Below are 7885 nucleotides of genomic sequence, written 5' to 3'. Positions count from 1 at the left end.
ATCTATCTATCTATCTATCTATCTATCTATCTATCTATCTATCTATCTATCTATCTATCTATCTATCTATCTATCTATCTATCTATCTATCTATCTATCTATCTATCTATCTATCTATCTATCTATCTATCTATCTATCTATCTATCTATCTATCTATCTATCTATCTATCTATCTATCTATCTATCTATCTATTTATTTATTTATTGTTAGATGAAAATGTCCAGAGGAGTCAATGGGGTGTTGAGGTCTCCAAGAATTAGTGTGTTGCAGTCTATCTCTCCGTTCAAATCTAACAGTCTTTCCTTCACATATTTCAGTGCTCCTGAGTTAGGTGTATATATAAGCATTATATCTTTTTAATGGATTAGCCCTTTTTTTATTATATAGTGCCCTTATTTGTCTCTTCATACACATTTTGTTTTAAAACCTATTTTGTCAGAAATTAGTATGGCAATTCCAGCTCTTTTTTGATTCCCATTTGTATGGAAACCTTTCTCCAACCCTTCACTTTTAGTCTATATATGTCTTTATCTATGAGAAGCATTTCTTGTAGGCAAAAGACGGTTTCTGTTTTTTTTTTTTTTAATACATTCATCCATTCAGTGTCTCTTGATTGAATAATTTAATCCATTAATATTCAATGTTATTATTGATATTTCCAGACTTGTCCTTACCTTTACGTTGGCCATTGTCTTGGTTGTCTTTTATTCCCTTGTTCTGTCTGTTCATTCCTTTTTTTTTTTTTTCCCTAGAACAGGACTCTCTTCACAGTTTATTGAAGAGCTGGTCTGGTGTTGGCAAATTCTTTCAGGTTTTGTTTATCTTACAAGATTTTAATCTTTTCTTCCCATATGAATGATAATGTTGTTGTATAAAATAATCTTGGTTGAAAATGCTTCTCTCTTCATAATTTCAATGTCCTCCCAGTCTCTCTTTGCTTGCATTGTGTCAGTTAAAAGGTCTGATGTTAGCCTGATGACATGTCCTTTGTAAGTCAATTTGACATTTTTCTCTTGTCAATTTTAGATCTCATCTTTATCTGTTGTTCTGACCAGTCTGGCTAAGATGTGCAATGTAGAGGATCCTCTTGTATTGATTCTATTCGCGGTCCTTTGTATTTCTTGGGTCTGGATGTTGGAGTGCTTCTCTAGACTTGGAAAGCTTCTTTCAGATTTTCATGGAATAGATTTTCCATGCCCTTAGGAGTTTCTTCACCTTATGGGATACCAATTATTTGAATGTTTGGATGTTTAATGGAGTCTAGCATTTCTCATATATTACCCACAATTTTTTGTTATTGTCTTAATCTTTTTGGTAGTTTTATCTAGGTCAGAGGTTTTAGCTTCTGTATCTGAGATTTGATCTTCTGCATGAACTAATTAGCCTTTAATACTTTTGAGAGAGTTTTTGATTTCCTCTAATACAGATTTCATTTTTAATAGTTCCATCTGATTCTTACAGTATTCATTTCTTCTTTTAAATTGTGGAAGGACTTCCTCATCTCCTGCAGTTTGTTGTCTCTTTTCTGTTGCTACTCATAGAATTTTGTCATCTTTTCTGTTTCTACTCATAGAATTTTGTCATATGAATGCACTCAATACTTTCTCAGACATTTCGGTACCTTCTGTGTCTTAAAGAGATGTAGGGGAGTTATTGTGTCCTTTTGACAGAGTCATATTTCTTAGTTTCTTCTAACCTAATGCTTTTCTTCTACTTCTAGTCATTGGGTAATGTATTCACTTATGGATACCTTTTTAGAGAATGTTTCTGCCCCTGGGAACAAGTTTACATCCCTTTTGTGTGGACTGAAGCCTGCTGAAGTGTCCCTTCTGTTGTGTTTAGTAATGTGGTCCAAAAAGAAGTAATCCATTCAGGTATCTGAAGAGCAATTTCTCCTTTTTCACAGGTGGTTCAGTAAAAGTGATAACCCCAGGGAGCCTCACAATACTATGGTATTTGTAAACTATGATTCTAGACCTGTTTAGTCCATCTGGGCAGATGGAGGATGAGAAGAAGTTGAAAAAATAAGAGGAAAGAAATTAGTATTAAAGAGAGGGAGCTGCAGATGTAACTTGGCTCTGTTGGACAGCTGGTGGCTGCTCATTAGAGTAAGTAGAAGTAAGGAATTAGCAAAAGGAAGAAGAAAATAAAGCATGCTACCTTTCTTGTATGGAGGAGGGGAAGGTTCTGAGGTTTACAGAGATTGGCTTGAGTTTGAACTTGAGCTGGAGCTGGGACTGAGATCAGAGAAAAGCCCTGCTTTAGTTTCCCTAACTGGGCAGTGAGATGCAGATGAAACTACTCTGCTGGAGAGCTAGGTGCTGCCCTTTCTGTTGGGGGGAGGATGAGGCTTTAAAGTTGGGAGAGTTGGGCTAGGGCTGGAGATTGTGCTGAGTTCAGGGCCAATGAAAGGTCCTGCTTCCATTTCCCTGTCTGGACAGGGGACTGCAGATGGAACTGGGCTCTGCTGGAGAACTGGAGGCTGTCCTTTCTGCCCAGGGGGTGGCAGGGCTGAGATTGAAAGAGCTAGGCTGGGGCTAGAGCTGGAGCTGAAGTTGGAGCCCAGGCTAGCAAAAGACCTTGCCTCAGTTTCCCTGTCTGTGCAGGGGACTGTAGATGGAACTGGGCTCTGCTAAAGAACTAGGTGCTGCCCTTTCTGGCAGCAAGAAGGGGCACCTCTGAGGTTGTGAGAGCTGGGCTGAGACTGCAGCTGGAGGTGAGGCTGGAGCCAGTGAAAGGCCCTGCCTCAATTTTTGTAGGGATATGTTTAGAGAGAGGCCCTGAGGATATGAGGACATGCTTCTAGTAAACATCACCTCTCCCTTTTGGCTATGGAAGAACTTTGCAGCTTCTCCTTTCCTTGATCATTACTGCAGACAGAGCCAATGATGGAATTTTTCAGGGGCCTCCCAGCAGATACATCTTACAGAATTCAGGAAACATCCTGACCCCAATTAGCAAAGTCTAACCCCTGCTCTGCCTCTGTAAGATTCTTTAGCCTTATCAACACCCCTTTGGTGTTTGCAAGAAAGTATCCTTCCCACATCCACAGCTAGGTGTCTCTCCACTAGATAAGAAGTTTATTGGGATTTCTTTTACATATGGAGTAACCAAGAGATACACCTGGCCCAGTATGTCTAAGCCCTTATAGAATTTTTACCTGCTTCTTACTGTCTGTAACATATCAATTTATCTACGGAATGTCATGAAATACACATGTGTAGTGTTGCTTTTCCCTGTAAATAAAAGTGCCCAATTTGTCTGGGTGTTGCAAGTTGCTTGTGCTGCTTAGGCTGAGGCCACTTGTATCCATTACTACTTTGTCTCTTTATCTCTTTCTTTCTGCTTCCATTTAGATTGAGCTAAATCCGGGGCAGATGCTGACAGATTGGTGCCAAAAACCTAAGATCTAGATAACCTGATTTCTGGCCAACTTCGCTTCTGGACCATCCCTGCATTCCATCTCCCATCCTTCTTGGCTACTTATGGAGGTAAGGAAATGACTGGGTGCCCTCTCTGCCCCTGGTGGCTTGGCTCTTGATTTCTCTATTCTAGCCTTATTTCTATTTTTACTCTTCTAAAAATTTAGGTTTAAAATAGATTGTTACATCATAAGGAGGCATGTTCCTTTTCTGTAGAGTGCTTAGGAGTAAACATAGAATTGTGTGAATCCTGGGACCAGTAGTTGGCATAATGGCTATGGCGCTGGCCTCTCATGTAGTCGACTGTTTTTCAAGTCCCAGATCCAGTGGCTTAAATTCATACTGGGTGCATGTGTATGTGTGCCCAAGATCCTGAGAGGAGAAGGGATGGAAGGGATTTTGGCAGGACTAGCTCCCCCCCAGGGGGGGGGATTTCTCACTTTCTGTCTCTCTGTCTCTCTGTGTCTTTCTGGCAAACACATCTGCCCTCAAAACTTCTACAAAAAGAAAAGAAAAAGAATTCTGTGAGCCACACCGGGCTATAGAAATTTTATACCATTGTTTGATACATGATATTATAGTCATTCTGGGCTGCACTGTGAACATTTTGCCAAAGAATTGTTCTGTATCCTTGTTGTGGTTTTACATCAGCTGCCATTTTGCTGCCAGAACCCTAGAGATCAAAACAATTAGCATAATGACTATGTTGCTGGACTCCCATGTAGTCGACTGTGGCTCTAGTCACAGACCCAGTGACTTAAACTCACCCCAGGTGTGTGTGCATGCATGCCCAAGATCCTGAAAGGAGAAAGAGAAGGGATTGCGGCGTGGCCATCCCCCCTGGGGGTGATTTCTCACTTTCGCCCAGCCCCCCCCCGGGGGGGGGGTGATTTCTCACTTTCTGTCTCTCTGTCTCTCTGTGTCTTTCTGGCAAACACATCTGCCCTCAAAACTTCTACAAAAAGAAAAGAAAAAGAATTCTGTGAGCCACACCGAGCTATAGAAATTTTATACCATTGTTTGATACACGATGTTATAGTCATTCTGGGCTGCACTGTGAACATTTTGCCAAAGAATTGTTCTGTATCCTTGTTGTGGTTTTACATCAGCTGCCATTTTGCTGCCAGAACCCTAGAGATCAAAACAATTAGCATAATGACTATGTTGCTGGACTCCCATGTAGTCGACTGTGGCTCTAGTCACAGACCCAGTGACTTAAACTCACCCCAGGTGTGTGTGCATGTGCGCCCAAGATCCTGAAAGGAAAATAGAGAAGAAGGGATTGTGGCGTGGCCTATCCCCTAGGGGGTGATTTCTCACTTTCTATCTCTTCGTCTCTCTCTGTCTTGCTGGCGAGCACACATGCCCTACAGCAAAAACTTCTTAAAAAAAAAAAACCACAATTACCACCTTGTTGCACTTGTTTTGTGTCAGGCTTACAGGGCCATGCTTGTTGAAGGGCTTTTTATTTTCTTCTACTCTTGAACACTTTTCAAGTCTGTTCTCTTTATGAGATAGTTCTGCAGCAGCTGTGTTGGCATCTGATCCCAAATGTGATTAATGAGATCTCTGCTTCTCAGTGCTGGAGGCAAGCAAGGTAATTGTTTGTCAGACAGCTACACACTAATTTCTTACCCAGGTAAGGACTACCAGTGCTCTGTTCATCACTTCAGAGATCTCTGGAAATTAGTGTAAGTAACAGACTATCTCCCACTCACATAGAATTTTTCAAGCAGCGTATCCACTGATTCTTGCCCAGAGAAGGGCTATGGTGCCATTAATCTCTACAGAGATCCTAGGAATCAGCATGGGTTACAGGCTATCTCCCCACTTGCACTGCTCACAAGGAGGAGCTATTATATTTATTAAGTCAGTCTAATCACTCAGTACAATCCAAAACCACTTCTCAAATGTTAATGGAAATTAATACCTATTGCCCTTGGTACCCTGAGGCTGTATCTTTGAAATTAACTAATTGGGAAGAAATTAGTATCTGCTTACATGAAGAGCCACATGCTCCTATAAAAATATTACATGGGCCTGCCATCTATGCAAAAATGCCATACTTCAATTTGGACAAACTGATAACTTTGACTCCCCTCTGAAAGAGGTATTAGTAGCTAATGCAGAGATCAAACGTAATCCAACTGCCCTGCTGACTTCATCTACTCCCTGCAACTTCTAGGCCTTATCTATAAAAACTGTCTAGTGTAAATCTGCTTTGGAAATGTTCACGGGAATGTCTAAGTAGTGCTTTTCAAGAAGGGGACACTACCATGCTTTCTGTCTCTCCTGTTATCTTCAAAAGGGGATAAGCCACATATGAAAAGTAATTTGAACAAGCTATTACCAGATATGAAACCAGCAATCATTATGTTAGAGGGATGATATACAACATAGCAACAAGCTATGAGCTTACAACCAATGACTAGAAATGTTGATAAAAATGGTAACTATACTCCTGCCCAATATACAATTTGAAGACAAAAGTTTGATGATGGATGCCATCAGATGGCTACTGATAAAGTAATAAAAAATCCAAAAGTGACTGCAGAAATTTTGTCAGGGACAAGTGATTATGCTACTAATAAACAAACAAAAACCTGATTCTTCTGGAGAAAGCCTTTCTTGTGTTAAAGTGTGTCAAGGGTCACAAGAAACTTATTACTTATTTATAGATAAGCTGCAATGATTTTTGTACAGGCAAGTAGAAAATGCAGATGCAGCTGAGGCAATGTTGAAACAACCAGCTTTTGAGAATACTAATGTGGATTGGCAGGAGGTATTGAAAGGTATTTATGGCAAACCTACCACCTCTTTAGCAGACATTATAAAGGCCTGTCAGATAGTAGCTACTTAAAGTCACAAGCAAGGATTGTTGGCTGCAGTATTGAGACCTCCAAATACAAAATGCTATAGATGTAGAAAAGAGGAACATGTCATCAAGGATTGTAAAAGGAAGCCTTTCTCAAAATGTAAGTGCTGTGGTGAAGGCTTTCATTGGCTCTTCTACTGATGTGTCAGGAAACTGGATATTGGGCAAGCCTCCAGCCCAACGCCCAAAGAGGCATCACTCTTGTCCCAGTCCAACCCAGTAACTGACAGGAGCCCTAACCAGACAACCTGACTAGAAATGTATGACTCCATTCATGCTATTGCTCAGAGTGCTGGCATTCATTTAATTACTCAAGAGGATGTATCTTTAAATTTACTAGGAAGAGTCTCTCTAGTAAATATCAGCTATAATGATCTCTAAACAATGGGCACACTTAACACTTAAAAACATAACCTTGTAGACCTGATAACAGCCTACACTGAATTAACCCTTTCTCATCCCTAGGGTAATTGGAGCATTTTGTTCATGGTCAATTGCTTTGTTTGATGCCTTATTCTTTTTCTTTCTTTCTTTTCTTTATTTTATTTTATTTTTATTTTTGAGAGGGTGCCTGCTCTCACCAGAAAGACAGAGAGAGAAAGAGAGACAGAAAGTGAGAAATCACCCCTCAGGGATGGCCACATCGCAATCCCTTCTCCATCATTCTCCTCTTGGGATCTTGGGCATACAGGCACATACACCCAGTGTGAGTTTAAGCCACTGGGTCCAGGACTTGAAGCACGGTCAACTACATGGCAGTCCAGCCACATAGCCATTATGCTAACGACTGGTCCCTGTTTGACATCTATTAAAAGGTTTTTTACAAATAATTAATATCTTAAACTGTTACCAGTAACAGTGTTTTATTCTGTATTGGGAAATTTATTAAACAGTTTTTGTTTGTTTGTAAAATGCCTATCTGTAAGCTGCTAATATATACTAAAAGCTAATTTTGCAATGAGTCTAAAATTCTGATAAATATGTAAAGTCTTAGTTCCAAGCTAAAGGGTGTCAGATTTCCCAGGCTAGGCAAAAGAACAAGAGATAGGATGGACAAGCCTAAAGTAATCCTTAAAATAATAAAATGGGTTCTGGAACCAGCAGTTCGTATAATGGTTATGTCGCTGGATTCCCATGTAGTTGACTATGGTTCAAGTCCCAGACCCAATGGCTTACACTCACTCCAGGCCCATGTGTGTGCATGCCAAAGATCCTAAGAGGAGAATGAAGGAGAATGAATTGCGGCATGGCCATCTCCCCTGGGAAGTGGTTTTCAGCTTTCTGTTTCTCTTTCTGGTGAGTGAACCTCTCAAAAAATAAAAATAATAAAATATGATTTTTATCTAATTAATCAGAGGTAATAACTATCTCCAAAGGCAAATTTAAAAAAAAAATTAAAAGAAAGAAACAAGGTAGAAAGAAATGGTAAGTTGGAAAAAGGTATATATATATACCTATAAAGATATATTTGTGGTTAAAAAATATTAAAAAGAAAGAGAACATTTCAATATAAAAAGAGTTTTGTGTGGTAAAATTTTTGTCCTCAAGTAATATGGCTGAATTATTCCAGAATGAAAAACAAAACA

General features: G+C 39.7%; 1 pseudogene; it reads right to left on the bottom strand.

The window, feature by feature from the left end:
* LOC102470041 (RNA polymerase II-associated protein 3-like) overlaps positions 1-7885 on the bottom strand; it is a 34212-nt pseudogene that overhangs the window by 19771 nt on the left and 6556 nt on the right.

This window comes from Tupaia chinensis, unplaced genomic scaffold (genome assembly GCF_000334495.1).
Source record: "Tupaia chinensis unplaced genomic scaffold, TupChi_1.0 Scaffold000476_1, whole genome shotgun sequence".
NCBI classification, from domain to species: domain Eukaryota; kingdom Metazoa; phylum Chordata; class Mammalia; order Scandentia; family Tupaiidae; genus Tupaia; species Tupaia belangeri.
Note: the sequence above shows the minus strand (reverse complement) of the source record. Positions and strands in the feature narration are given on the sequence as shown.